This window comes from Marmota flaviventris, chromosome 12 (genome assembly GCF_047511675.1).
Source record: "Marmota flaviventris isolate mMarFla1 chromosome 12, mMarFla1.hap1, whole genome shotgun sequence".
NCBI classification, from domain to species: Eukaryota; Metazoa; Chordata; class Mammalia; order Rodentia; family Sciuridae; genus Marmota; species Marmota flaviventris.
The window spans coordinates 88,438,556-88,463,968 of record NC_092509.1 but is presented as its reverse complement, the minus strand read 5'-3'; positions in this window follow the sequence as shown (position 1 = coordinate 88,463,968).

Sequence of the window (25,413 nt, the reverse complement as noted above, 5' to 3'; positions counted from 1 at the left end):
CATTTTTACATAATGCCATATTAGTAACTGTTGTATTCTGCTACCTTTCCTATCCTCTACTATCCCCCCTCCCCTCCCCTCCCATCTTCTCTCTCTACCCCATCTACTGTAATTCATTTCTCTCCTTGTTTTTTTTTCCATTCCCCTCATAACCTTTTATATGTAATTTTGTATAACAATGAGGGTCTCCTTCCATTTCCATGCAATTTCCCTTTTCTCTACCTTTCTCTCCACCTCATGTCTCTGTTTAATGTTAATCTTTTCCTCCTGCTCTTCCTCCCTGCTCTGTTCTTAGTTGCTCTCATTATATCAAAGAAGACATTTGGCATTTGTTTTTTTAGGGATTGGCCAGCTTCACTTAGCATAATCTGCTCTAATACCATCCATTTCCCTGCAAATTCCATGATTTTGTCATTTTTTAGTGCTGTGTAATACTCCATTGTGTATAAATGCCACATTTTTTTTTATCCATTCATCTATTGAAGGGCATCTTTGTTGGTTCCACAGTCTAGCTATTGTGAATTGTGCTGCTATGAACATAGATGTGGCAGTATCCTTGTAGTACGCTCTTTTAAGGTCTTCAGGGAATAGTCCGAGAAGGGCAATAGCTGGGTCAAATGGTGGTTCCATTCCCAGCTTTCCCAGGAATCTCCATACTGCTTTCCAAATTGGCCGCACCAATTTGCAGTCCCACCAGCAATGTACAAGTGTACCCTTTTCCCCACATCCTCGCCAGCACTTCTTGTTGTTTGACTTCATAATGGCTGCCAATCTTACTGGAGTGAGATGGTATCTTAGGGTGATTTTGATTTGCATTTCTCTGACTGCTAGAGATGGTGAGCATTTTTTCATGTACTTGTTGATTGATTGTATGTCCTCCTCTGAGAAGTGTCTGTTCAGGTCCTTGGCCCATTTGTTGATTGGGTTATTTGTTATCTTATTGTTTAATTTTTTGAGTTCTTTGTATACTCTGGATATTAGGGCTCTATCTGAAGTATGAGGAGTAAAAATTTGTTCCCATGATGTAGGCTTCCTGTTTACTTCTCTTATTGTTTCTCTTGCTGAGAAAAAACTTTTTAGTTTAAGTAAGTCCCATTTGTTGATTCTTGTTATTAACTCTTGTGCTATGGGTGTCCTATTCAGGAATTTGGAGCCCGACCCCACAGTATGTAGATCGTAGCCAACTTTTTCTTCTATCAGACGCAGAGTCTCTGATTTGATATCAAGCTCCTTGATCCATTTTGAGTTAACTTTTGTGCATGGCGAGAGGAGGGGATTCAGTTTCATTTTGTTGTGTATGGATTTCCAGTTTTCCCAGCACCATTTGTTGAAGATGCTATCCTTCCTCCATTGCATGCTTTTAGCCCCTTTATCAAATATAAGATAGTTGTAACTTTGTGGATTAGTCTCTGTGTCCTCTTTTCTGTACCATTGGTCCACCCGCCTGTTTTGGAACCAGTACCATGCTGTTTTTGTTACTATTGCTCTGTAATATAGTTTGAAATCTGGTATCCCTATACAGCTTGATTCACACTTCCTGCTTAGAGTTGCTTTTGCTATTCTGGGTCTTTTATTTTTCCATATGAATTTCATGATTGCTTTCTCTATTTCTACAAGAAATGCCGTTGGGATTTTGATTGGCATTGCATTAAACCTATAGAGAACTTTTGGTAATATCGCCATTTTGATGATGTTAGTTCTGCCTATCCATTAACAGGGTATATTTTTCCATCTTCTAAGATCTTCTTCTATTTCTCTCTTTAGACATTAAGCATTTTTTAAAAAGATTATGTACTGTTGAATTTTACTAGGGACATACCAAAAGAATTTTGAATTCATAAAAATTGGCAAGATTGTATCAAGTACTTAAATAAAACATTTAAAACTAAATATTTGCATAGGAGTTAATGTGTCAAAAACTACATCTGAGAAATGAAAAGACTATGAAGAAATCAATCTTACTCATGTATTAAAATTGATGTGCAAAAGCACTTTCAAAAATGTAATATCAGGGCTGGGGATATAGCTGAGTTGGCAGAGTGCACGCCTCACATGCGCAAGGCCCTGCGTTCAATCCCCAGCACCACACACACACACACACACACACACACACACATATATATATATATATATATATATATATATATATATATAATATCAAACTATATACTTTCAAAAATAATCACTAATGCAATATATTTTCAAAGATATTAGGTTGTGAAGAAATTGAAGAGACAATGTAATGTTATACTTGTATATGTAATAATAATATATTGTAAGATAATTTCTATATATATGTAATATATTAAATTTATATAATCATTTATAATTTATAGATTCATATTGTTTTTATAATTTCATTATGTAACTATGTAATTATATTCAATTATAGATTTTAAAAATATGTAAGTATTACAAATTATTGCATAGAAAGAAATATGTGTCTCTGATCATAATGCAACCTAATATATATAATATACAGGTTAGATATTAATAGGAAAAGAATATATTTTGTAACCCACATATGGCTTTGACATACTATTGCAATCAATGCTTGTACTGAGGAAGATTCATTGACGAAAATAAGAAATACTGATTAGCATCAAAATTTGTGTAACAATAATATCATTGACTCAGAGAAATTTGGAGTTCTAAATGTAATTATCAGTCAAATAACAAAACCAAAAAAGGAGTAAGCAAAAAATTAATTCCAGATATTGCAAGGAGGTTTTATCAGTGAAAATTCAAAATAAAAAACAAGTAAACCATAACAATTAAGGGAAATCAGTAAGAAAGAAATTAAAATTTTATGATCAGATGTGTTTCCTTGTTTAGTTTCCTGCCAGGATGAGTCATACTTATTTTTGTGTCATTAAATCAGCAAAATATATACTTATTTTGTGACCTCCACTGGTCATGAAGTATTATCCTTTTCAACGTACAGATGGGCTCACTAATAAATTCTTCTAAACATTTACAAAGTAAAAATATCATTTCTGTACAATTCCAGAAAACTAAAGCAGGAAGACATTCCAATGAATTTGCTTACACAAACATTATTTTGACCCAACAAAACAGACACAAGCTTTGCAAAACAAAACATGAAGGAAAACAAAAACAAAAACAAAAACAGACTAATATCACATAGGAACAGAGTGATACAAATACTTAGTCTTCCCAAGTAGACAAATAGTTCAACTGAAGAGAAGGCAGAACTTGTGATCAAACCATAAATGCATGAGAACATGATGAATAATACTTTATATAAGAATTGATTATTAATAAATGAGATTTAAAAACGTAGTTTACTAACTAGAGTGTCATGAAATGTGATCCCTATATAACATCAAATATGAGTATGGACCTCAAAGGAATAAAAATCTAAATGGGAATGGGTCACAATAATAGTAAGAAAAAATAATTAGGCAAATATGTTTGATATAGTGGATGGAAATATTTTGAATTTAATCTAGCAATCTATACCATAAAAATTTGTGAGTATATGATTACATCGTGTTTAAGAACCACCAGGTCTCATGTATAGGATATAAAAATAAATGTTATAGAATTCAGATATGTTCCATTAACATGTAATTCCATTCTTTGTTCCAATATGCTAAATTTATATTCTTTTTCTTCTGAATTTAGTGTGAATGAGAGGACATGTTAAAGAAAATGGAGATATAGTGGGACTGTTTTGAAGACACCTAGGTTTTAATATTTGATGGGGCAAAATATTAACCAATAAAGTTTATTAAAGTTATACAAAGAAGGAAAATACATACGTTTTTGTAGTAAACCTGGAAATGTATTTTAGGAAATCAAACTAGATGCTAATTATGAAATTTATGTGTTCTGATGGTTTCCTGAAAATTATATACAAAATGTTTTATTTTGTGTAGCTATTTATGATGTATAAATCAATTACCTTTAATATATACTATCCAAAATAACTATATCCAAGGTTAGCTAATATTTGTCATATTTTCTAGGTGATGGACCAAAATCTGAGGCACTAAGTTTCTAATTCAAGACCACATAATTATTAAAGAATTTATATTATTTCTTCTTATTCCACGTCAATGTCTTTATTACAACACACTTGCCTCCTCAATATTAGTACCAATTATAAGTCCAATTATCAGTTATTGCTCTTGACAGACATATATGACATGGGTGTTTAAGTTAAATCCATCTTCATTTCATAGTTTTATTGAAAACTTTGGTATTTTTAGAAATAAATAAACTTCATTATTTTAAGAAGAAAAATCACTGGCCCAATAGTCATTTAACTAAGTTTAAACCTAGAAAAGAGGAAGAAAAATTGCAGATGGCATGTAGTTTGAATGCTCCTTGTAATTCCTATGTTGCTATCATCTTTATAAAATGTTTTGTTTTAGACATATCATATTTTATCAAAACAAAATGGAGATGAGCTATCAAAATCATTAGAAAAAGCTTGGTTTGTGTACTTGAGTTATAAAATTATAATACATTTTCATTCTCTTTTCCTGTATCTCTCATTTTTGGTAAAATATAAAATCTAGCAATTTTTATGTTATCCATTACTTCAACTCTTCTCATGCTATGCTTAAAATTAATTTATTAAAGAAGGGCTACAATTTTAAATTACCAAGTTATAATGCTCTAAGAAATTAGTTATTTTCCTACCACTTTGAGCCCATCAAATGAAAGCCCCTGATTTCTGCTAAGTATCATTAATTAGCATTTTAATGTCATTAAACTATTGTAAAATACTTTACATATTTTAGAGGAATATAAATCATATAAAAATTTGTCCTTTAGAGAGCATTTGCAAAATTTCAATGTATGCAAGGATTTATAAGTGCCTTTGCAGCATATTGTGGCACTTTCTGCATTAATTAATTAGGAAGATAATAGTTTCTACTAATTATTCCCTATTCAGTAATTTGTGACTATTATAAAAATAATGCTGATGTACAGAATAAAGTATAATTTATCTTGTATGCTTCTAGGAAAACAAACCAAACAACAAAACAATAAATGGTCTCAGATTATTTTCTCCAATATCTCTTTTGTTTTAAATACTAATATATCTATATATTTAAGTTGTAGATGGACACACTATCTTTATTTTATTTATTTTTCTTTATATGGTGCTGAGGATAGAACCCAGGGTCTCACATGTGATAGACAAGCACTCTACCACTGAGCTAAAACCCCAGCCCTCCCCAATATCTCTTGATTGACATATTCACAACAGTGAACATTTGTTTAATTTTCTTGAGAAATTTCAGCTCCTTTAAAGAATCCCCAGAAAAATGAAATATCCTTGGAGCTACTTTACAGGATATGTGACCACAGAAAGGGCACTGGGAAAAACTCAGGGGGCTTCTGGGACCTCCTGAGCCCTCCTGAAACATACCTGAAATGCAATGTGGACCTGTTCTTCAGATATATTAGTCACTGGTTACTAACATTTAAATGAATAAAACAGGACTCTGCATTTGACTTGGGTATATAGGCATAAATACATCTAGATGATTATACACTCTCCTGTATTTTGTCATGACCACATTTCCGAACTATTTTCTATCATGTTTCTTCATGATTTTAAACAAAAGGTAATTAAGATCAAATAATTTAACATATAAGGAAGCATTCACTATTATATATTTTAAATATAGCATTAGCAATGTGAACATATAATTAAACTGTCACAAAATATTCTGGTCAGCATCTGTTTTGAAGGTTACAATCATAAGCATGCATAAGGCCTCTTGGGGCTACTGCAGGCACACTGTATTATAGAAGAGATATTTTTAGGTTTTGAGGGACTTAGAAGAAGCCTTTTGTTTAGAAGGAAAGACTTTATTAAATAACTCGTGAGCTAGTTGTGTCTTCATTTTCTAAATTATTTAATTCACAAACATTCAAATTAATATTTCTATCAATTTTCTTCAACTACTAATTCCATGTTTCTGCACAAATGAAAATTAAATTATTGATATTTAAATGTGTACTTACTGTTTCTCTAAGAGATTTCATCTCCAAAAAAAAAAAAAAAAAAGATTCAGACATTGTTAAAATTTAAAGGCATGGTAATTAATCCTGGAGGTAAGAAAAAAATAAAAACAGCAAATTATAAATTATCTAGGTATTTGTAAAATGATAATTGCAAACTCTTTGATGCCCAGAGAAATGATAGAATTAAACACATTCAACATGCACATAACAGAATTAGATTTCATGAAGAAAGGAAATAAAGAACAATTCAGTGATCAAGTTTCTGATCTAGATCAATAATCTCTGAAAACTTCTATTTTGCATAACATGGATAAAATAAGATTTTTAGAGACAAAATGTCTTAGAAATCAAAGAGTCACCATTCTAAATTAATTTTGATTGATCTCAGTTTATATACCTTCTGTCCATTATATCTTCCTTACCTGGAAATTTTGTGACCCATTATGTTTCTCACTTAAAAATTAAATAAATGAGGAGCACAAGGTGACTGATATAGTTACTTAAAATGTTAAATGCCTATTTACTAATTTATTTAACTGTTTATTGAGCTTCTGTTATGGGTTAAGTTCTACTTCCAAAAATCACATAACATAAGTAAATAAGAGATCCAAGTTTGGTTTCATGATGTTTCTATTCTACGGCCAAAGAAAAAAAAAGTAAACTCTAAAAAAAGATTAATGATGTTGCAATTCAATTCATTAAATATTTGTGAAGCATCTGCTCACTTTGAGGTCCTGTGAGGAGTGTGGTTGATAAGAAAGCTAGAGAGGCCCACATGCTGTCCAGGAACTTAACGTTTAGGCAGAGTGGTGGAAGCCAATGTATCTATAACCAAGATGGTTTGAAAGAGTTTTTAGTTTGTTCAATTTCATTTATGCTACGTGCATGCTTGAGTATGTAACAACAAATCCCACTATTATGTGTAATTATATTGTGACAATAAAGAAGGCTTTTAGTTATAAAGGATTAAAGCATAAATTTTACTGAGCATTTTTAAAAGGCCTCATAATTCAATGAGTGTTGAAATAATCTTTTAAAATATGTAGGATTACTAGAGAGAGAATGCAAGGAAAGTGAGGCAAAACTCAGAGCATAAGAAAAGGCATCTGGGACTGGGGTTGTGGCTCAGTGGTAGAGTGCTTACCTAGTATGCATGAGGCACTGGGTTCGATCCTCAGCACCACATAAAAATAAAATAAAGAGAAGTAAATGAAGGTAAAAGAAGTTTGTTTTTTTTTAAAGCATCAATAATGATGATAATGGTGTTAAGAACAGACCAGTTGAAAGCCCAAAGTAAGGATGTCAGCATGACTGGGAATGTGACCTAGAGGAACAGACTTCACAGCTCTCGCATTCAGTGAAGCACTCCATAGAATTTTGGCTCCTGTCATCCAGACAGACTTGTGCCTGCAAGTGCTCACAAAGCAAAAAGACCAGGTAAATGCTACAACATAAAAATGTGAAAAGAGTGGAAAAGGCAGCTTAAAAAAAAAAAAAAAAAAGTTCCAACATTCTCACCCAAACAGGTTTTTTTTTTTTTTTTTTTTTTTTTTTTTTTTTTTAATGAGTAGGTTACATTGCTATGAAGTTTTGACTCTTGACAGGAAAAAAAAAAATTCACTGAGTTTCCTAACTACTTGTAATTGTATTTTTTTTAATCTTTGATCTATATTCAAGGAAACTGCACACTTCCCTGTGTACATTGAGATTTTTCACTCTTCTGTCAATCATGAAATCGTAAAAATCAGAATGATCATTATACAAATAGCTTCTATTTTCAATTTTCACTCACTTTTTGAAGAATCCTTTTAGATATCTTACAAAGCCCTAAATGTACATGCCTTAAAATAATTATCAGAGAGTGGAAACAAGTAAAATGGAAAGGATTAAGGAAATAAAGAGAGGTGGTGATTGTGATGAACAAGAGAATGCATGCTCCATATCAAAGTTTCAGGTCAAGAAAATGCAAATATTTTTAAGTGTCTTTGCATCATCATTTTTTAACTTCTAAATGAAATTTACATCTTACAGTAAATATTTTATTCCATTTACAGCAAATGTTATTATTATATACCAAACCAGTACAGGGGTAGAAGTGGATAACTCAAGCCTGCATGGCCACATGTCTAAACAAATATGTCATTCAGGATAACATCTTGAAAGGAGGCAGAGAGAAGCAAGGTTTCATATTTCTTGAATTATGAAAAGGAGATTGAACTGTATTTCAAAGATACAGGATATTGCTTAATTTGAAACTTTACGGGACAACTATAGCATTTCAATATCTGAACTATCAGAGTTGCAATGATGTGTTGAATGCATTTTAAATGAAAATGTATTTTGAAGTTCATATTTAAGTTTACAATGGCTCTACTAATGTTAGCTATGGAGATTATTTAATATTTATTTTAAAATACCATATTTCTAGTATTAACTCATCTGTTAAATTATCCATTCAACCATTCTTGTTGTATTCTAAATTGTACTCAAGACACTAGAGACAAGATGATGAATAAGTTAACATTTCTTCATTAAATTTATGTATTAAGGAAAAAGGTAGATACTAAAAATAATTATTATGTCAAGTATTTTATGTAGTATGAAGGTAAAAGATTAGAGAGTAGAAATTAGAAGAAATTTTATGAAAGGGGTGTTTGAGAAGAAATCTGGAATGAAGTAAGAAGTAGTTAAAATTTAAAAAATCTTTAAATGTTGCAACAAATGCAAAGTTCCTGAGGCAGGAATTACTTTGTCATAGTTAAAGAAAAAGAAGAAAGTCAATATGCTTACAATGTTATATAGCGACTCAAAACAGAAGTTGAATTGATGGGGTAAGTCCAAAATGAGAGGCTTAGAGGTCACAGAAAAACATCTGTATTTTCTATGGATTATGACCAAAAGTCAGTGGAAATAAGCAACATAGTAAAGTAAAAATATTTGTTTTCTTTTAAATAAAGATCTGATTTGAAAATATAAGGGTACAAATAGAAGCAAGAAAAAATTTTAAATTAAATCTTATTATACACATTTAATGTATATTACATTATTTTATGGGATGTTTTGGTATATACTTATATTTATATATATATTTAGACAATTTTCAACCACTAACACGCAAAAATTATGTGTAAAAACAGGAAGAAACCCAGAAAGAGCAGGAAAGAGAAAATGGAAGCACTGAGTACAGAAATACTTTTGAATCTTCTGTTAAGTGGAACCAATAAATAACACAGAAGAATATATGATTTCAGAGACTAGAAATATATAAGGTCTAGAGTAGATCATTTAAAAAATAGTGCATTGCTTCACATGTACTATGAATCTAGTTTTATTTCCAGCAAAGATATTGTGAGAAAACAAAACTGCTCTAAGATATAATTAAGTTCATCAATTCCTTTGTGAACATTTGTACATATTTATAAACAGAGATAATGATTTCAACATCTAAGCCAGTATGGAGAGTATTTTTGAGAAATTGTTGGGCCTATGTCTTCATATTTTGCCAGCATAAACAGAGAACTCTCATTGTTGTAAAGGCATTGGAAGTCAATAAATGGGCCAAGGAACTGAACAGAAACTTCTCAGAAGATGATATACAATCAGTAAGCAGATGTATTAAAAAATGTTCAACATCTCTAACAATTAGAGAAATGTAAATCAAAACAACTCTAAGATTTCATCTCACTCCAATCAGAATGGCAGCTATTAAAAATACAAACAATAAGTGTTGGTGAGGATGTGGGGAAAAGGACACACTCTTACATTGATAGTAGGACTGCAAATTGTTGCAACCAATATAGAAAGCAGTATGGATATTCCTTGGAAAACTGGGAATGGAACCACCATTTGACCCAACTATCCCACTCCTCGGTTTATACCCAAAGGACTTAAAAACAGCATATTACAGAGACACAGCAACATCAATATTTATAGCAGCACAGTTAACAATAGCTAAATTGTGGAACCAATCTAGATACACTTTAGAAGGTTAAGAGTTGTGGGGTGACCATGAAGGCTCCCCAACACAAATTTTAAACAAAGTGATGGAGCCTATGAAGAGCTTTCCACTTAAGTTGAAAAAGGAGAGAAGATTGCTCATTTATTTCACTACTTTCATGTGCTTAGTGAAAAATGAATTATTATACTTGCATAAACCCAGTAACTTTTATTGTTGTCAGAGTCAGTATCTATATATAGATTGCCAATTAATAACTATTTTAATAATTTTAGATGAATAAAATAGAAATGCATTTCAAACACTTTTAATCTTAATTTACAGATTTGCTCTATTATCTGATAATTTTGGATGACTCCTTTGTTTTGGAGAATGGAAAGAAAGATGGTATTTTATAGTTCACTTTGGAGCTTTGGCATGATCCTTGTGCTTCTTCCTCTTCCAGAATTGTCAGGTACAAAATAAGGAGGCACTATTAGTCTGGAACTGTCAATAAAATATGAAATAAGTCAATATTTCTCCCACTTGAATAATTATTTTCAGGATTTATCTTGCTTAGCACTTTCTTTCCTATTGCCGAGCATATTCTAAAGTTGGTGATTATTTCTGTTTGAGAGGATACTCAAAGGCTAGCAAATATTCACCCTGTGCTAGTGGTGCTGGGAGTACTATACTGCATTTGTCAGTTTTAATCCCACAAAAATATTAGTAAATTTTTAGATACTTTACTAAACTTTGAATGACAAATAGGTTGAGCCAATAATAACCCCTACTTAAGTGTGAAAACTCTAGTGGTGATTGAGAAAACTGGGACAATTTTTCCACTTGGGAGAAGCACAATTCGCGTATTTACTTCTCATAAGAAGAGAAAAAGTGACACTTATTTATAAGTCACCATAGGATGGATGAGGATGGGACATGTTATAGGACTCTTGTGACATAGATCCTCTTGTTTTTTTCTGACTTAAAAGTACAAATTACATTCTCCCTTAAAATGTAACTTAAAATGAGAGTCAAACTATGTTGCTGCTGCAATGTTAAGTCCAAAGCTTTTGGTTTACACAGGGTAGGGGAGTTTCCTCATTACATACAATGGAGCAAAAGTAATCCGGATGGATGACCTTTCTCCAGGAGCAGGCAGGTTTGCTATGTGCAGGATGTGTCTTCTATCTCTGCAATTGTTGCCATTCTCTAGTCTGGGCATAAAGTTTTATCTTCTTTAAATGAACCTGCAGTTTTATTCATTACTTTTTGCCTTCAACTTTAAATACATTTTATTTAGATTGTAGTGTGCCCATATTCAACATAGAAGGAAAACTGCAAGAATGGATTGTTACAGCCCACCTCTCATAGGCGAGGGAATGGGGTTCCCCTTCCATGAGACGGGCTGACCAATAAATAAAAACTATGAAAAATACTATTCCAAAATAATCACAGAACACAGAAAATAGCTTCAGAACGAGGGCAGAATGGGCAAAGCTGACCAGACGGGTCCAGCTTCTAACAAAGAAAGGAGCCCGTGTTTGCTTTATTTATATTGGAAAGCATGAAAGAAATTCTATGGAAAATTCTTCACCAAATCAGGTTAGAGGTGGGGGTAGATATGCTGCTCAGTTCCTAACAGGTTACACCCATCTCCAGTGTTGTGTGGGAACTTTCTAGCAGAGGTGAGGAGAAATCCATGTGCATTGGGCGGTCTCTTCCAGTGGGATTGCCAAAGGAAGTTCCCATTGCCAGAGCTACCCCCTCCCTGTCAACCATGCTAAAAAAGGTTCTCAGGCATTTCTCTGAGGGCTTCCTGTAGATTGTGGTGGGAAAGTTTATCCGTTTTAGAAATATTCTTAGAAGGAGCTCCAAAGTATGTAGAATAGTCTTGTCATTATCGTCATCATCAAACATTTGATTACTTTTGGTAGTTGGGGGATTGACATCTTTATAATTGTTAAGAATTTCTATGTAACGTATAGTACATGATTCCATTTATTTTTAATACCATTAGATAGATTTGTGTGCGTGCCCTTAAGACATGGTTATTTATTACTTGTTAGTACTGTTAATATTATGAAAGTGCCTTCTATATGTTTCTTTTCTTTTTTCCCCTTGGAGTCCTGAGGATCAAACCCAGTGCCTTGCTCATGCTAAGCAACCACTATTCCATTGAGCTACATTCCCACCGCCCACCTATATCTTAAGTAAGTTCTTTTTGTGTATAAGAAAGGGTATTAGTGGTATGTTAATTTTATACAAATACAATTTTATAATTTTGAATTATTTTCCTGTGGCTTATCTCAAGCTTTCCAAGTTAACAGTCATATAAACTAATGGCATTTAGAAACCTAACCTCCAGCAATTGCATTCTTTCTTTTTCCCTACTCCCACTGTATAAGATCTACAGAGGGAACTAATCTATTAGTGTGTACTGTGTGCATACTTAACTTTTGTCTATAATATAAAAAGAGAAGTACTTGTTTTAAAATAATAAACAATTGTAATAATAGGTCACAATGTGACCCTATTCTATATTATTTTATATAGTATCGTGTACTTAATTTTATTAAATATGTTTTCAGTGTCTCCTGATCATATTTTTAAATATTACTGGTTATTATCAGAAAGAATTTAAGGCACATATTATTATTTTTATAGATTCTATTGAAAGTTTCCTTTAGCAAAATCATTTTAATATCATTTGCCTTATACTAATATGATCTACTACTAAAAGTAATAAATGTTTAATGGCTATCATTTATTGAGAGCTTTTTCTTAATCCTTTCTTTGCAGTATCCTTTGCACAGCACGAACAATACTTAATGTAATGTGGATACACAGAATATATGTAGGGTGAGATATTGGGTGAGCCACTTATTTAAGCTATGTAAATGGTGTCTTAATAGTATGCTATGTGATCAAATATTTTTATAGAGCACTCCAAACACTAACTCACCTCTAGAGTCTATGAGATATTTCTTGCTGTTTTCTCTTTTATAACAATAAATATAATGTGATTCTATTCCTATTATTTGATAGTGTTGTATACTTAACTTTTATTAAACATATTTTAGTATCTCTTGATAATGATTATCAATATTAGATATTATTAGAATAAATTTGAAGCACATGTTGTTACTGATTACTAATCAGTAATCTCTTTAAATATCTTTTCTATCTATTGAGAAATAAATTTATATTAACTAACCCTCAGACCCAAATTTATTCAAATGCATTTTCCTCAAACAATGGAATACATTTTTTGATGAATCCTGTATTTGATAATGAAGATAAGAATATACCCAAGAGAAGTTCTTACAAGAGATTGTCTTGTGTTCTTTGTTCTTGTGTTTTCTCATGAGACAGTTTCAAGCAAGACACAAGACTTAGTGAAAGTAAAAAATAAAATAAAGACTTAGTGAAAGTATAGCAAAGTTTATTAGAAGAAAAGGAATAAAAGGTAAATGCACCCTCCAAAGAGATAGCAGAGAAGAGAGCTACAACTTAATTCTTTGTGTCCCAGCTTTTAATGGGGTGGGAGGGGGACTGTTGGAAGGTTTCATCCATGTGTCACCTTTGGCTTGGATTGACAGATTACATTAGCTAACAACCAAAGGGCAACTCTTGGTCATCTTGGCCTGGATGATGAGTTGTAATGGGTACTGGCTTTGCAAAATTTATGATGGGTGGTCTTCAGTTTCAGTGATCCTGCTTTCCTAGGTCTGGCAATCTCTCTCCTGTGTTTCCTTAATGTATTTTAGCAATTAGGCCCTCCTGAGCAAACATATCTTTTCCTCTCCTGAATGTATTTATTTTCCTCATATTGTAAAAGGAATAGTTTAAAGGACTGAGATCAGGCAAGGGTCCAGAGATAGTTATCTTGTCAGACCTGAGGCACCAGTGAAGCAGGGCTGTTGATTAACTAGTTTGTTCTGTACTAAATAATTTTTTAAATTCTCGACCCAATGCTCATGCCAAACTGCTCCCTAACATATTTATCTTAAATTAGATAAATGTACACTGTTTTCTGCATCTAATATTTTGTGTGTGATGCTTTTCTCCCAACAAGGTTACACTCTTATATGTAGTACAGATGCCATATGAGTACATTCCACACATATGAGTTTATCTAGAGAACATTTTATGATGTAGAGTTTTATTGAAATAATTGATATTATGTTGTGTTGATCAAGTATATAGATTACATATTTTTCAAGAAATAAAGAATTAATACATTACTTGCAGACACTTTGGATGAGTTTCTATTTTTCTGCTTTCTTCATTATTATGATTCTATTGGTTCTATTTTAAGACAATCACATTTTTAAACATCAAACAAAAATAATTGAAATTTACAATAAGGTAGTTTATATATCTAGACACCAATCTTTACTGCACTTTCTCCAAAGAGATGAGAGAAATCTTTTAATCAATTTGCAAAATGTAGGACTATGTGATTAACATGTACGTTGCTTTAGAATAACCAACACAAGATAATGTTCAAATACTTGAATATGAGTTATCATTATCATGTTTAATTTAATCATTGTTATCTTAACTGTTGGCTTCCTCACCAGAATCGATTGCTCAAAGTAGTTCCAGGAATGCAATTAGATAAAATAGCATTGGTTAAAATATGAATTTGACTAATATCTCTTAAGTAACACATTCTTAAATATAAGTGTGAACATATTTGTCCCACATTAACTTTCAAAGTATTGAAATATAAAACTATATACATATACTCTCAGAAATATTTAATGTGCTACTAATTAAAATAAATATTAAAATTGGATGATATAACTAATGATGTAATTAAGTGTTGAATGCATAATTCATAAATATTAATCCATTATAATTATGTCATAATTTAAATATGCTCCTGTCTCTGAAATTATGGCAAGTTATATACATTCACCCCTACATCAAACAAATTACTTGCATTCTGAATATTGTCAGATCTCAAAAATAGACTTCTTAGCCATATGTACAAGAAAGTGCAGTTGAAACAGAAAATCATATGAAAAAAAATCTTAAAATTTAATATTATGGTTTAGATGTAGTGTCCACAAAAGTTTATGTATGAGACAATGCAAGAAGTTTTGGTAGGGAAATGAGTGGGTTATAGTATAGTCTTAATTGATCCCTGATGGCAGTAACTGAATGGTAATTGGAGGCAGGTGGGGTGTGGCTGGAGAATTTAATTCCATTGGGCGAATAGTTATGGGTATATATTTGTATCTGGAGAGCAGAGTCTCTCTCTGCTTTCTGATCACAGTGTGAGCTGCTTCCCTCTGCCACACTCTTCTGCCATGATGTTGAGCCTCACCTTGAGCCCCAGGGGAATGAACTGGTTTTCTATGGACTAACACCTCTGAAACTGTAAGCCCTGAAATAAACTTTTCCTCCTCTACAATTGTGCTGATTGGGTCCTTTAGTCATAACTACATAAAAGCTGAGTAAAACATTAAGAATATTACTTAGTGTTTTATATAGGTATAATATAAATAATATACAGTGTGTCCATTTCCAAGAGAAAAATACAGATAAATTTTGCTGAGAAACTTACGTTGATTATGAAGAACTAGGATCCATTACCATTTATATCCAACAGCAATTCTGCACACAATTGATTGTTAAATCCACCAAAATGTATAGGTGGAAAAAAAATGTTAATATAATGAGTTGGCAATAAAATATTCAACATGTCCATACTTTTCAAAAAGAAAATTAAATCCTTCTCAATAACTAATTTAATAAAAATTAAAATAAAATATGAAACATTCATAAATTTTTGAAATTCACTTCATCAGTCTGTATTTTGGACACAAATACTGATTTCTTTCAAGTGGTATCTATTTTTAATAGATATTTAGAAAAAAGAATGACTGTTTTGCACATAATCTATAGGGCACATATTAAACTAAATATCTCCAGTGATAAAAATTTGAAAATATAATTTAAATCATATGTATGTATATGTGTGTGTGTGTGTACCTGTGTGTGTGTGTGTGTAATATTTCTTTTTATAATTGTTTGGGATATGTGATTTTCCGGTTTGTAAATTAATGTCTTTTTTTTAGATTCAGAAGTATTTTCTATGAAAATCAACCTTTTTGTCTCCATTCTATTTTTTAAATGGGCTTCTACACATATTTTAGAAGTTTTCTTTTATTATCCATATCTTGCACTAGACAGAGTTATTCTGAAGATTTTGTTCAAGATTCTTGCAAGGCTCAAACTATTCCAATAGGGGAGGGAGACTGTAACAAAAGGCAGGAAAATTTTTAACCTGGAGGGTAGCTAGAGGAATAAATGGGTGAGGTGATGCTGTTCAGGACTAGGCCATCTGTATTTTCTAATTGGTACTTAGTGAAGTTAGGCTTCCAGCCTCTCACAGAGACTGGGAAATAAGGACCTTAGTTTTCTTGATTACATTTCAAAGGAATGGCTCCCAGGCAATTGAGAATTACATTCTGGTGTTGTAAAACTCACTAGAGCTGGGAGAAGATTTACATCTCAAAAGGCAGAGGAAAGGGTTCGCAATTACAATTTTTCTAAAAAGCAAATACTCTAAGAAATGGCAGATCAGAAGTCTATAGTTAAGGAGAAACCTATCTAAATTTTAGTCAAACAAAGGAGAATATTTATTAAGGCTCTCCTTGTCAATCTCTTTTCATTAATATTTGGAATGACTTCGGTGTAATTTCTTCAGCTGTATCTTCTACTTTATTCTTTCTCTTTTCAGCTGTGAGCAATCTGCTGGTTTATTTTTTTACTGAATGTGTGAAATCAACAATTATATTTTTTTGTTACTTACAGAAGTCCAATTTGTATCCATTTTATGTATTCTTGCTTATTTCTAGAATCTTTTGTTTAAATATACTTCAAAAAACTTAAATATTTTAAGACTACCATTTAGGCTATATCTGAAGATTTTAATATCTGTAATAGTCCCTGATACCTGTGTTATATGATATTCCAGTTAATTCTCATGATGGTTTGTTATAACATCTGCTTGTTATCTTTGGTGAAAGTTAATTGTTCAGTACTAATTTTAGGGAATACTGTGTTTCTCAACTAGAACTATCATCCCTATGGGAAGACATGGTAGTACTTCTGAGAGCCAGAATGTATCATCACTTTGGTCAATCCAACCACAAGATTCCAGTCACCACACAGGAGTCCCTGTCATTTCTTCTGTCAGCTTATTATTGACTATAGGTCTAGTAAGGTACAGTAATAAACAGCATATACTCTCAGGGTAGCCTAATCCCTTCCTTCCAATGGCAAATTGGCCCAACATTCCGTGGTCTGGCCCAAACTCAAGATCTTTATTTGTGTGTTTGTTTTAAATGGCTTTTTTTTTTTTTTTTTTTGGATGAAGGAGGGGACTCTCATGATCTTCCCTTTCCCCTATTCTTTTTGAGATGGCATTTTTCTTTTGCAGGAATGTCTCTAAGAGTTCTCAGCTCGCTGAATTGTTTGAAAGAATTCCTCCGATTTCTGAAACTCTCTTTAATTAGACGGTTGATCATGTAGCTTTACTGATGTCATTCTTTTTAAAATCTTCAATTATATCAGCTCTGCTAAATCCAAAATTAATATTTAATTAGTATGATGCAATATTAACCTTTGATATAGTTGACCATTCTCTTCTTTTTTGAAAGTGAGTGCCTGTGCATGTGTGTCCAAATATAAATGAAGAAAGAGTGAAATGGAGAAATGGAGAATGGGGAAATTATGGACAACATATTCATCGAATATCTATTTGTCTTATATGTGCCTCTTATCTTTCTTGTTTTTTGAATGCTGAAATGTTGAATTTAAATGTTGGAATGATCCAGTACTCAGTTCTTGGAACTCTTCTGCCTTAAATACATTCTGTGTATTTTTAGACGTATTGAAATAAGTATCTATATAGTGAAATTTTCCAAATTGTATTTCCTGTCTGATAGCTAAAACCCCCTGAATTTCAGCCTGGATCTGCAGTTTCCTATTTGATTTCTCCATTTGGTTGTATAATAGGCATCTCAAAATTAACTTTTCAAAAATATATCCTTACCAAGCTTATGCATTCACAATCCATTCACCCAACACCTATCTATACCTGAATACATTCATAGACACATTTGTATTATTGATTTTTAATAGTTTAAACATCATTGAAGTTAACATTCATGTCACATTACCCCCTTTACTCAATACTTTCTGTTAAATGACTATAACCATCTATTCAATAAATTATTAATCTCTCTTGACATAATCTATGACTGCTTTTACCCAGATTTATTCCTCATCATCCATAGTGATCTCCTTGATGCATTGAAACCAAGCATGAATCAACCTTGGAAATTTTCACAAACCACTATACAATTTTAAGTTATTCTCCCATGAGATGGTCACTGTATTAGTCAGCTTTTAGTTGCTGTCACCAAAATAACTGATTAGAAACAACTTAGAGGAGAAAAAATTGATTTTGGTGCATGGATTCAGAAGTTTCAGTCTATAGATGATGGCTGTAAGGATAAAATATCATGTGGAAGGGAACGGTGGAGGAAAGCTGCTCATCATGGGACAGCAAGGAAGTTGTCAGAGAGAAAGAAGCAGCAGCTGGGGCCAGATAGAGTCCAGACCATGCCCAAATGACCAACTTACTCAAAACATGCCTACTTATCTACAGTTACCATCCAGTATGCCATTCGAATTGTTAATCCCTCAAATGGATCAATTTAGAACTATAACCATTGGGATTATAGTTCTAATAATCTAATCATTTCACCTCTGAACTTTGCTGCATTGCCTAACACATGAAATTTGGGGGGGGGGGGGACACTATAAATTCAAACTACAATTGTTGCAAAAGTTTTTCCCCTTTTCCTTCAAGGTGAAGCTCAGGAATCTTTATTCAGTGAAGTCTTGCTTTACCCCTGTATTTAAAAGAGAATGCTCATGCAAGTGTATGCATGGGCACATAGGTCCACAAAACCCAGCACTGCAAACTCCAATCCCTCACATTCCTATTCCTTTTCTGTAGTCTTAATACTACCTATATAAATATTTTTAACATTTTAGCTTGTATTTTCAATTTACTAAGATTTAAGGCATATACAATGGCAATATTTTTCCTTTATGTTTTTTTTACTTCAAATTTTCGTAAATGAAATATAATTGCTCAAAAAATAAACTATTGGATGATTTAACAAATTACATGAGAGAAACACAACTACTACATATTGCTACTGGACAAAACTATATGGATGTAAAAAAAAGAAATATCAGGAAGAATAATAGCAAATTTAGAACAGTGGTTACCACTGTAGAGGCAAAGCTGTTAGGATAAATGATAAATTCTGACAACTTTTAAAAACTTGTTGTTTGATCAAAAAATATACTACTCTATAGAAAGCTCTTGATAATATTTTTCTGTCCATCCTTTGTGTGCAGATTTCCTCTTTTGTGTGTACATTAATATTTTCCATAACTATTATCATATATAAGTATGTTTTTAATGATTTCATACTACCATATAATATAGACATAAGTTTAATGTAAATACTACCCGGATATTTTCAGATTTGATAAATAGTACTAATTATAAACCCATTTATTATTATTTATTGCAAATAGTTTGATAGTCATTGCATGAACTTATTTCCTTCCAAAAGCCCCACTTCATCATACCTAAAATCTAAATTGTCTAACAATTTTCAACATTACTTCTAAAAACTTACATTTTAATGTAGTTCAATATAGCTGCAATTTAATATTGGTCTAGGTTCTATCATTTGCTAACCGAATGTTTATATTCATTCTTCAACAATTCTATTTCATTTCATTTTTCCATATTGTTTTGAAGCAAAGAGCTCTTCATAGAGATGAACAAATTTCCCTTTATAAAAAGATACCCAATTTATTTCAATATGACTTGTTTTAAATTAGAAATGCTTAAAATTCTTCTAAAATAAAATTTATTATCAGAGGTTAAGATAATATTAATTACTGCTATTAAATACTGACAATGAAAAAAGGTACTGGAACATTTATTTACAAAACTATGTTTAATAATAATAAATTTTAACTATACTACTTAACTGAAGGAAATATATTTCAGCTCTTATTTCTAATGGAAGAATATACTCATTTTAACAAAATTTACTTTTGTTATGTAATTATCACCATGCGCACAGACACTTTCCCCAAATTTTATTCTTTTCCATTTATGAAATACTTTTTAGAAGTTATTTTAAAATTTTTCAAATTTTAATTCTTTGTCAGAAAAAAACAGACTTGAATTGAAGTGAAGAATGGAATGAAATATAGAAATAGTGTATATATAAATAGAAAATTATCTGATGAGACATTTTAGTTATTTTATTTGATCAAAAATATACTACTCTATGTATATGTATACTCTATGTAAATTTATAAAGCATAAATAAAAATAAACTGGTTCCCAAATACTTTGCTATTGCTTAGTCTTAAATTACAGTGTTACTCTTATGAGCAAGCCACCTCTAAAAAATGACAGTGTTTTATACATACAAAAATTATTATCTATATCCAATAGATGATATTCTACATAGTCAAGATAATGAAAACTCTTTATAAAATCAGGTTAAAAAGCAAACTTTCTTGGTAATTAGTAGTTACTACTAAGGTAAAATAGAAAAAACTACAGAAATTTGAAGTACTCATGAATTAATATTATTTTCTTTGAGAAAACCAGAAATAACTATATTCCAAGAAATAAACAAAAAAAATGGTGAGATTAGTATATTGAATCTCATTTAAGCTAAAGCATACTTTTCAATTCAGAGAGAAAAATTCTGACTTTTACATTCTTAATTTTCTTTGTCCCGAATAGGACCCATTATAACTATTATTTGAATAATAATAAGTTCATAATCTTATCTGAGTGCATAAACTGCAAAATGGCAAACAACTAAATCAGTTAGAAGAAAACTAAATCAGTTATAAGAAATTTGTAACACAATAAAACTAATTTTTAATAACTGTACAACAGATTTCTGTACAAAAGTATAAATACTACCACAACAGACTTCTTAAGACAACAGACTTCTGTACAAAAGTCTAAATACTACCACAGTAGTGAAGTCAGCACTAACACAATTTTTCCAAATGGTCAGACCTCGTAAACTCAATAGTATTGTCATGAAAGCCAAAGAAGTCACCTTAGTGTCTCTTCAAAAGCTAATGATTTTCCAAATAATTTTTATCCGGTTACAGAGCTTGTTCATTCTTTCGGTTCTTTTAAAATCCCTTAGCTTTTGCAATATCTTCTTAATATTTTTGGTTTTTCTCTTGCTCCTTTTTCTGGCATAATCATCTTTGCCAATTTCCAAGAAATGGACTATTTGCTAAGAACAGTGAAAAGAAGATCAAATTCAATTTTAAGGAAATGATCTGGGACTCTGACGCCCTTTCCCACAATGGTACTCGGCCCAAATCTTTATATTGAACATGATTGTGGCAGTCTTAGGACTCCAGCTTGAGTAGGAATCTCTAACTTTGTCCTGGAATTATTAGTGAGCCAATCACAATGTCAGATCCTTGGCTGTATGCCTTCTTTAGTTCTTTTATATGCTTCTCAGAGGTTTAAGTTACTATGAGGCTGTGGGTACCTGTCAGCCATTTTCATCTCCAACCTTCAAGTACAGGACAGACAGGAGAGTCTCAGTCTCTCATCTGGGCACACTGTTGAACCAACATAGCAGTGCACATCAGCCCTTCCTGACATAAGGCCCAAGACCAGGTGCTCAGACCCTTGATGAACATGTTTTAGTCTACTTAGGTTATAACGTTTCTAAGTTTGGAAAGATCATTTGTATCATTATCAGTTTTTCATTATTTATTCATTCATTTATTTTTAACTGTGCTGAAGATTCATCCCAAGGCCTTACACATGTTTAGGCAGTCTACCACTGAACTATATTCCCAACTTTTTCATTTATTTTTATTATAACATGGTATAATAGAAATTATAGGTTGTATGAAGTTAGATATTTGTCCACTTAATTTGTTAATTCCAAATTTGGCAGCATTTAAAAAATAAAACATGCTTAAACCTTTAAAAAACTATTTTACTTATTTTTATTTTATTTTTATGATTGAATGTTTATGTTTTAACATGTTTATATTTTCCCCCCATGCCGCAGTCTGGATGGGCAAAATTCAGGAGCCACTTGTCAAAAGAAATGAATTTTATTTTTAGAACCACACACGCCAAACAAAACCGCTCCTCAGGAAAAACCCTCAGAGCCCAACTGCCACCACCGGCTTCCCACAAGCCTCTCTCTCAACCACAAGCCTCTCCACCTCCCACAATCCTTCTGTTCTTGAGGCCAATTGGCTGGGTCGCGTGGGCAGAGCCAAACAAGTCCCCCAATGAGCAGCTCCGTGGTCTGAAAGGGCAGGGAAACAGCCCAATGAGCATCACCGCAGAGGAGCCAATCAGCTAGATGTTGCTGGGGCGCTGTGAGCCAATCATCAGCTGGCAGTCTGAAAGTTTGCTGGGGCCCCTTCGGCTGTGGCTCTCAACATCTCCCCCTTCTCTGTTTAAACAACAAGCATGTGGCTTAGGGACCGTGCCTGCCTTAGGTTGTCCAATAGTACATATGGTCCTTACCGTTATCGGATGAGCTGACCTCAAGACATCAGCCTCTTGTCTTAGGTTGGTACCATTGTAATTGGATCTTACCCATCACTGACTACCGGTCCAGTATACAGCCACACTTGTGGAGAGGTCTTTGTACCAGCGGGGGGGGGGGGGGGGTGAGGTTCTTTGCCTCACCTCTGTTGGCCCCCAAATTTTAGCTGAACGATCATGACAAGCAGAAGGGAGGAAGATACACCAAGTCAATTGACTGCTCCTTTTGGAAAAATTGTACCACCAATGACATCATCAGCAAAAATACCCCAACACTACCACAAGTCACTGCACCAACAGATAGTTCACAATGCATACAGGTGAGTTCACAATGCATACAAGTGATACATAGTCCAGGCAAGTTCTGCAAGCAGTTCAGTGATGGCTATTGCAGAAGCTGTAGAGGAGCTGTTTGGAGTGTGTGGTTCTAAAAATAAAGTTCGTTTCTTTTGACAAGTGGCTCCTGAATTGTTCGCAGCCAGACTGCGGCACCCCCAACTCTTAGCCTTGACATTATTAAGGAAAAAACACTTCTTTCAAGATGATTTTAAATGCCACATTTATTATATGTTTGATCAGATCTTTGAGATCATTTATAGACTTTTTCTCCATTGAATTTTTTTAATTACTAACTTAAAAATCAAAAAGTCAAATGGGGCTTGGTATCACACACATGTAATCCCAGTGAAGATTGCAAGTTCCAGGCCAGTCTTAGCAACTTAGTAAGCCGCTGGTTCAAAATAAAAAGTAAAAAGGTCCAGGGTGGTGGTAGCTCAGTTGTAATGTGCTCCATGGCTCAATTCCCAGTACATTGAAAGAAAAGAAATCAAGATAATTTGAATGATTTCAGAACATTTCTGAAAATTCCTCCTTGTCAATGGATCTGCATATGTGAAATGGTTTTCACTGCTTCTTCCCAAAAACATTAACCTCAACAGTCTAGATTTAAAAAAAAAAAAGTTAATGTTATTTGATTTTTCTTGGTAATTTCACATCTCATTTATATATTTATTCTAAATCCAACTAAACTATTATAATTGAGTTATACCTTCAACGTTACTAGAACTTAAAAACTCACTAAAGGTCCCACGATTTTAGTTTCTCTTAGGAACCATAATATCTAAGAGGTAAAATGATACTGTTTTTCATGTACCATAGCAGAATATGTGGTGTCAATTGCTTTTTCTACTTTGGTACTTTTAGTAAACACCAGGTGTGACACTGTACAAGGGTATCCAGAGCCAGGCAGAGAACATTTTATGTTGTGATTAAGGGTTCTTTAAATGCATTTCCTGTAATACCAATTCCTCAAAGCTACACCTATAACTTCAACCAGATGCTAATTCTTTGAACTGTAATTAACAGTGTGACACATATGAAGTAATTTTTAAAATGATTACAGTCGCTACACTTTTATTCTCCAGAAGTGCTAAGTACTGTAATCATCACCTGTTCACAGTGAGTCTTACTGCACCACAGGCTATTAACAACGGATGGCTCCATTTAACCAAAGCTTCATTCCTAATGAATTATCAGTAACTGAATTTTTATGTGCAAAAAATGAGCCGATAGACACTATCCTCTTTTATGCCGCAAGATTTACTCTCATATATAAAATATGCCTTAAAATCTGAGAATATTTTGTCATTATTCTTCTTCTAAACTATTTTAGATTTGTTGAAAGAATCTTTCCAAATTACTCAATCTTAGAAATATGCTTAATTTTGCTTGAAAAATCAACCAAAATTTTAATTTATGTTATCCTTTAAATTTAAATAAATTTAAGATAAAACTAGGGAGAGGTACATGAGATGAGATCCATATTCATTCATACAAACCACGTCTGAAACTCTGTTATCCAAAAGAACAAAACACAAGGTAGGTAGGCTATGCTAAACTCTTTTCCAAAATGGTAAAATAAACCTTACAAGATTGATATAGTTTGTCCAATTATATGTCTCATTAGCAGATATTTTCTTTGTCTCATAGCAAGACAAAGAACTTGATAATCCAATTCTTAACCTTGCCATAGTTTTCCAAGAGACTCCAGAATCCTTGTATGGAAGAATTTTCTTTGTTGGTTAACTTGATTATGTGGCCATCAGAATTCTCTGTTGACTCTGCATTTTTTATTCCTCATAATAGAGGATCAGGGAATGTAGCAATATAGAAGGGAACTCACAGTAGCCACCAGGCTTGGAATTAACAACTACCTTTACTCAGCTTCTGAAATGTCACATGTTGAAGCTGAAAACCATGCCAGGAGAGGCTAATTCTGATTGTTCAACTCTATATTTGCAACACCAACAACCATACCTAGCAAACCGTACATGTTCAATAAATGCTCACAGAACCGCTGACCAAATTTTGGGTAACATTTTTTTCTATGTCTCATTTTCCAATTTTATGGTGGCGATGATACTGAAATAAATGTCTCACAAAATTGTTATACATGTTATACAAAGTTATATTTTAAAGTGTGCAAAATATTATAGTCAGCAATGAGTTTAAATGATTCTCTTACTTCAGAAAATAATATTACCATTATGTTATGAGGTCATTGATGAAATAAGCATTAAAAAATTTCATTGAGGGCTGCGCTTGCCTAGCATGTGTGAGGTACTGGGTTCATTTCTCAGCACTGCATATAAAGAAATAAAGGCCCATTGACAACTAAAAAATATTTTTAAAAAAGTTCTTAAATTTCAAGGGCATTTGTACTTGAGAAAGTATTTCTTCTTTCACCAATACAAAAAAAAAAAAAAAAAAAAAAAACCCTGTTATTTATCCT